The sequence below is a fragment of the Octodon degus genome, unplaced genomic scaffold, assembly GCF_000260255.1.
Source record: "Octodon degus isolate 3935 unplaced genomic scaffold, OctDeg1.0 scaffold00060, whole genome shotgun sequence".
Classification (NCBI taxonomy): Eukaryota; Metazoa; Chordata; class Mammalia; order Rodentia; family Octodontidae; genus Octodon; species Octodon degus.
The window spans coordinates 8,219,741-8,227,454 of record NW_004524636.1 but is presented as its reverse complement, the minus strand read 5'-3'; positions in this window follow the sequence as shown (position 1 = coordinate 8,227,454).

Genomic DNA, 7,714 nt, shown 5'->3' with positions numbered 1-7,714 from the left:
CACTCCTTCTCCTCCTCCTCTCTTTCTCCTCCTCCTCCTCCTCCTTCTCCAGAACTGCACAGTAACACTAGGGCTTGTGAAATCCTGAGGAGCAGAGGTCACTACTGCCTCTGCCCGTAGTCCAAGGTGTCATGGACATGAGCTGTCTTAGTAGCTCCCTTTCTTAATAAAGGTTTGTAAAGTAGCACAAACCAAGCCTTGTGTGCTCAATAGCCTCGCCATCTGAGGCCCTGTCTTCAGAAGCCTGTGCCTTTGAGTGCTCTAGGAACCCTTTATTCCTTCTTTTTTCCACAAGTTACAGAGCTGGGCTCAGTCTTCAACCATCATACCCTTCTCTCTTCTATACTCCAGCTTAAGAGGTCTAGACCAAGAGTTTGCAAATTTCTCTGTACAAGGCAAGACATCAAATAGTTTAGACTTTTCAGGCCACAGAGTCTCTGTCACAAATATTTAACCTCACTGTTGTGATGTGAAGTGAACAGAGGTCATACATAAGTGGAAGAGCATAGCTGTGTTCACCATAACTTTATGGAAATTGAAATATGAATTTCATAGTATTGTTATGAGACAAAATCTTTTCAGATTTGTGCCCTATTATGTGGAAATGTAAAAAGAAGCCTCACCTCATGGGTCATACAAAAGAAAGTGGCAGATTGGATTCAGCCATTGGGTCCTAGTTTGCCCCTAGGCTATTTAGATTATATGGTTCAGATAAAATCTTTTTGATTGGTATTATATGAACAAAACATAGTTAAGGAGGGAAATGCAGGGGATTTATGAAGTTTCAGTGTATTATCAACATACAAATCCCTCCAGCATAGGTATCATATTTCTTTGTCTTTTGCACATGTGATGGTATATGTAAAGTAATTTATGGGCCAGAGAAATAGCTCAGTGGAATAAGCGTTTTCCTGGAAAGTGCAAGGTCCTGAATTCAATCCCTGGTACCACAAAAAAAAGCATAAATTAACTTATGATTGCACCAAAAACAAGGAGCTTATTACTTTTCTTTACTATGCTGAGTGCTGTGCTGTGGGACTTACTCCATCATTTTCTCATTTGAGGAAGAAATGATAAAATCCACACTAATAGGTTGCCATGACAATTAAATGGCATGACGTCTTTAAAAATGCTCTCAGTGAGGTGTGACTGTAACATGCCAGGTGGCATTATCATCTCGGCTGATGATCTCTGTCTCAGTGTGGGGGCTCTCTAGAGAAGATAAACTTGGAGACTGGAGAAGAAGTGAGACCTGTTCTTGCACTGCCCACCAGGTTGCTGTGTGACCTGGGATTTAACACCTGAAGATGGTGATAATGTGCTTGACTTGTCTGTTATAGAGAGATTAACAAGAGACTGAGAAATGGTGTTCACATGGTGGCTGTAACTTTAACATCTGAGGTCTGTGCTAGAAGTGTGTGTGTGTGTGTGTGTGTGTGTGTGTGTGTGTGTTTCAAAGTCCAAAATGTTCACCAGTGTCTCTGTCACTTGTACTCTTTTTGCAAGCCTTTTCCACTGAATGTGGACAAGTCTGTGACTGTTCTTGTCTAGATAATATTACCTGACATAGTTAAGAGAATTTTACAGCTGTGATTATGGTTCTAAATCAGTTAACTGAATTAGGCAAAAGGGATATTATCCAGGCAAGCCTGACCCAATCAAACCAGTTCTTAGAAGGATGGGAATGGTCCTGAAGGAAGGTATAAAACAGATTCTACTGCTGGCCTTGAAAAAGCAAAGGATGTGACGTCAAGAAGACCTATACAGTGTGAGGGCCATACTGCAAGAAGTGTGGGACATTCCAAGGAACTAAGAACTGCCCCTAACCAACACCCAGCAGGGTGGTGGGAACCTGAGTCCAACAACCACAGGGAACAACATTCTACAAAACCCAAAAATACACAGACAAAAAAAATCTCACTTGAACTTGGAAGAGAATCTTGAGACTCAGATAAGAAAACAGACCAGGTCACGCTTCATTTTAGCCTTGTGGTTCTCAGAAAAACATATACACACACTGTGCAGAAACTTCGGACCTACATATCTCCGGGTTCATAAATGGGTTTGCAATATGTCCATGATTGTTTGTGATGCAGCAATAGAAGACAGACACATGGGATTCTGTAGTCTAAATAGGGTGAAGAGAGTTAATATGAGAAAGATAAAATGTTTAGAACTAATTGGTTCTGTGTTCTACATCACATTCTGAGAGTGTGGAATTAGGAATAAAGGAATGGATGGGAGCTTCCTGGATGGGGATATCCTGAGGTTGATCCCCTCTCTTGGAAGGAAGGAAAAAGAGAAGAAAAGTCTCAGAATAAATGGGACTGGAGAACAGTAAATTTGTGTCACTTCTAGCGTTTGGTCACAAAGACAAAGGAGAGTGTTTCAAAAAGGAGACAATGGTTGTGTCAAACACTGCCAAGAGCTCTGGATGAACATGCACACAAGACCCAAGAGATATGACTAGGTAGAGGCCACCCGGATCTTGAGCAATGCCCAGTGGGCAGGGTGGGAGTTTGAAAGTAAGCCTACCTACACATTCACAATCCACTGATATGCGAATAGAGTACCACAACGATTGATTCAGTGCAGGGGTGTCTTTTCAATGCTGGCTGTAGGACAACTAGCAATCTGTATGCAAAAGAGTGGAACTGGGTATTGAACATACAAAAACATAACTCAAAATTGATCAAAGACCTACACAAAAGAGCTCAAGATAGAAAAGTCTTGAGAAGAAAAGAAGCACTCACCAGAGGGTCATTGGATTAAATGTTGGTTTCTTAGATATGACATCAAAGACACAAGTGGCAAGGAAAAGGTACATTAGTCTTCATTACAATTAAAAAACTCATATGCTTCATAGGACACACCACCAAAAGAGAAGAGCAGATTGTGAAATATTTTTTAACTCATACCTGAACAATGATTAGGATCTTAGGTGTATAAAGAACTCCTACAAAAATAGAGAGCCCAAAGTAAAAAAGGGGAAATTCTCTAAATCAATATCCTCTAAAAAATACAAATGGATAATAAATATATAAAAAGATGGGTGGTACAATTAAGTATAAAATTTGAGTGCGATTCTCTTTGTGTGTACGTGTCTCTCTCTGCATCTCTGTGTCTGTGTCTCTGTCTCTTTCCCTCCTTCCTCACAAACTTATTTATGGCAATAGAGTAAGAAAGATTTTAAATGGCAGTACTGGGGAAGATTCCAAGGAATCAGAATCTTCCTAGATTGCTGGTACAAAGATAAAATGATGCAGTCATTTTGGAAAAGTTTGTCAATTACTAAAGAGTTCAATATAGAGTTACCATGTGATCCAGTGGTGCTTCTCCTAGATTATCTGCCCCAAAGAAATAAAAACCACATGTCCTTATAGAATCTTGTGAGGAGTGTTTACAGCAGTGCTAGCCACTGGGCTAGAACTGAGATCTCTGTTAGCTGCTAGACAGATAAATAAGATGCATCTTCCTTTAAAGCTTGTCATATCAAAAAGGTGCAATTCAGCTCTCTAAAGATGTCTAATGAATATTATTAAACATTTATGGAAATGAATTTTGTCAACTAATGAATAACAACATACCAACATATTTTTAAAAAATTTAAAATTACATCTTTATGCACTATGAAACAATAATGAAGCGATGTAATTTTAATATTCCTAGCAGGGCTGCTGTACATTGTGACTTACTGTGAGAATTCTTGATGAGAAAGAATCGATCAATTTATAGTGTCCTTAATGTTACTTCAGGATCCCCTTGGCGCCATCCCTGTCCGGTTATGGACCGTCCAGCTTCTTCTTAGTCTGACAGCTGCTACTTTTTCGAAGTGCATCTTTCTGCTCTTTCCCACCTGTCACTTCTCATCCCTTGTCTGACTCTTAGAGTTTTTTTTTTTTGTTGTTGTTTTGTTTTTTTTTGTATTTTAGGGATGGATCTACAGGGTGTTCAGGGTTTCACTACTAGATCGGATTCCTAGCGATTCACCTGTTTACAGCCTCCCAAATGCTGGGATTACAAGTGAGCACCACCACGCCCAGTCTCAATTGCTGTCTCAGCGTGCCTCAGGGGTGGGGCAGGCACGGCAGGTCCTGGGATCGAACCCCTGGGCCCTGTAGCCTACTCTTAGTTTTCCCTGCGTTTGTTCCAAACACTTTTCCCTGTTCACTCGAGGAGCTGGTGTGCAGTGAAGCTGGAATGAGGGAATTAGAAGAGCATATCCTGCAGCAAGCCCTCTAGTTACCTCTCTCAGCAGCAGCTTCGTCATTCTTCTTCTGAGAGGTACAGAGTGGTCTTCCCGTAGAGGATCAAAGCCTACTGACAATTTTTCACCCAATATGTTTTCTAGCTAATTACACTGTTTAGCTGATTCACACTTAGCAACAGGCTTCAGAGACAAAGTTTTGTTAATGTGGTCTAATTCGCATTCAGTTTCTGAATGTGTGTATCTATACTTAGTCATATTCCATTTTGCACACCTTTCTATCATAAGCTTATCTATTTTTTCAAACACTTAAAAATGCTTTAACTTAGAGATATAATGAAGTATATAAATCTTCAGTGTACCCTTGATCAGTACTTACCTACAGAAACACCTGTGTAACCCTCATCCAGCTCAAGTTAGAGAACAGCAGTTCTCTAAATCTTTGGCCTCAGAACTCTTTCACACTTAAACATTTTCAAGAAACTTAATGAATTTTGATTTATATGATTATATCTCTAAACATTGTCACTGAGCAAACTGAAACATGTCTTAAAATATTAATTCGATAAAAATATTATGCCATCATATGTTAGCACATAAACTAATGTGTTACTTAATGAACATAATTATGTGAAAAATAACTATTTTCTAAAACTTTGTGAGAAGAACAGAATTGCGTCACATAATTTCGAACCTCTCTAAAGTGTGGCTTTATAGAGTTCTGATGTTCTTTCTTTCCTCTCATCTGTTGTGGTATGTTATTTTCAGTGAAGGTATGAGATGTGGCCTTCCAGAGATAGAGATTTGGAAACAAGAAAACTTCAGAGACACTCTCACAGGCTCTTGGGAAAACATGGCCAACAAGCTCTTGGTGCACAGTTTGAAAGCCACATCTACAGAACATAACAATAACCCAGAAAGTTCTGGGACAATTTCTCTTTTTCTCTCCTCCATGATTAGCATTATCTTCTGCTTATCTTTATCTACCTGGAGTCATTAGGTAACACCTTTGGTGTGTCCCACGGTGCAAATAGCATATTTCATTTCACTGTCTAGTTTCCTTTGAATGCACCTTTATTTCTAGTTTATTTAATGTTAGGTATGCAGAGGTCTTTTGGTAAAGATGTACATATGATACCTTTATTGTAGGGGGAATGAAAATGCTTGCATAGAAGATAAGTTTAGCTAAGTAGACTTGGAAGCCTTGGAAATTATTTTCAGTTGCTGAATTTTATTCCAGCATGTATTGCTTAGTGCAATTATTGAATATTTTTCCCCTTAACAGCTAATCTATGCCTCCATATTTTTCTCTTTAAAACATTGTTTTAAAAGCAACCTAATCATACTGGTGAGTTAGCTCAGCAGACTAAGTGCTTGCTTAGGCAAGTGCAGGAACCAGGGTTCAATCCCTGGCACCACATGTGGCACTGAGCCAACAAGTCTGGGCATAGTGGCTCACAACTGTAATCCCAGTGCTGGGAAGGCTGAAACAGGAGGATCACCATGAGTCGGGGCTGCATAGTGAGACCCTGTACAAAATACGTTTTTAAAAAACAAAACTTAAAAGAAAATCAGCCTAATCCTAAATTCCAATTATTTCCATTGTTAAACTATTACGTAGTAAATAAATAGCTATAACCTCATGTCTTGTACTTTATGCCATTTGATAAAATAATGTGGTAAATTATTCCCTATGCATCTCACCATCTCCCCCCTTTATGGATACCTTAGTGTAGGACCAATACTCAAAACAGGTAAATCCAAAGCAATCAACAAATACTAATGGCTAGGGTTGTGATATGCAGGAAAATTGTTTTTGTTTTTTTTTAACAGGTATATCAGCAGAGTCAAAGGAGGAGGTGTTTGTTAAATGACAAAGCTAATTAGTTGAAGGCATCAGCAGTCCAGGTTGGAGGAAGCAAACAACAGGTCTTCAGAAAGTTCTGAAAGGAAACATTTTTGGGCACAGTGAGATGCAAGGACCATTTTGTATCTGTGTACACAAAATAGGATAGATATACAGCTACTTTCTCTTAATTCAATGAGAAGATTTGTACTAAATGTGTTTGAATAGAGTATCATGTCTGCATCTTGTATAATGAATAACCACTATGAAGGCAACAATATGCAATGTATGAATCATTGAAACTGTCCTACTAATTGGTTTTGAAATTGTCTCATTGCTATTTGTTTCTCAATAAAATTAATAATAAATAAAAGCACTGAGCGCAGGGCTCAGTAGTCCCATAGAAGTCAATGGAAGAGAAGACCAAGTCCTTTCATGTCTGTGAATGCAATGGTTTTCTTTTTCTTTTCCTTTTATAAGTGTAGTATCTGGAGCTGTGGGATAAAAAAACTTTATCAACTTCCTGTTCCCAAGATAGTTGTATCTGTTATCACCACATAACAAACCATCCTAAAACTCAGAGCTCAATGCAACATTCACTACTTATTTCTCATGGGCTTACATGTTGGCTGAGTTGTTCTACAGTGTGGAAAAGGCTTGGCTGGTTTCAGCTGCCCGCACCAGGAGTCTGCTGGTAGAAAGATAGCATGATTCTACTATGCATGGATTATCCATATCTTTGAGCAGGCCAGTCTCCATGGAAGGGGCAGAGAGACAAAAGGAAGAGATGAAAACATGCCTCTGCTTGTGTTAAGGAAATATTTTTGTTTTAATCACTATGACATTGATTAAAACAAATTGCATGGTCAAGCTCAAAGTCAGAGCAGGAAGGCAATAACATGGAACAGGAAGCTGTTGTACAGGATGAGGGCTTTCAATTGGGTTAATTAAATTTTAGCAAAAGAAGCTGTAGTAGTCCGGGTGTGGTGGCATGTGTCTGTAATCTCAGCACTGAGGAGGCTGACAACAGGAGGATCACTACAAGTTCAAGCTGCATAGTGAGACCCTGTGCACACACACACACACACACACACACACACACACACACACACTGTAGTTTAGCCTTTAATCCACCTGAGAGCTAGGAGGCAACTGGGCCCAGTCAACTCCACATGATACTGCCTGGAGTGCCTTACTCATTCACTCTTTCCCCACCATTTTTAAGATGTTGCAACAGGTGGGGCAGTGGTCCTGGGGTACATCAGCAGGTTTTTGAGACTAGTGGTTGGCTGGTGAGATTCTCACCCTGACTAACCCTCTATGCTGTGAGCCAGGCGGCTGCACTGAGGATGGTGATGTGTAATAGAGGGGTCACACTTGGAATGCCTGCCATCCTGGTCTTCTAAATAGGTACTTCTAGTCATGACATGACTTACCATTTATTGCCATAATGTTTCTCAAGTAAAGGTTTTTTTTTTTTTTTAAGGGTAATAAATGAAAAAGACAAGAATAAGAAAAAAATGTCACAGGTCTGTCCTGTTACAATTCTGTATATGGTTAGATTTCTAAATTTCTTTGTAAAAATATGTAAATGCTTATTTCTACTTTTTAAAAATTATTTTTCCTTCATATTCTGTAAGGACTTAAAGTTCAGCATATTA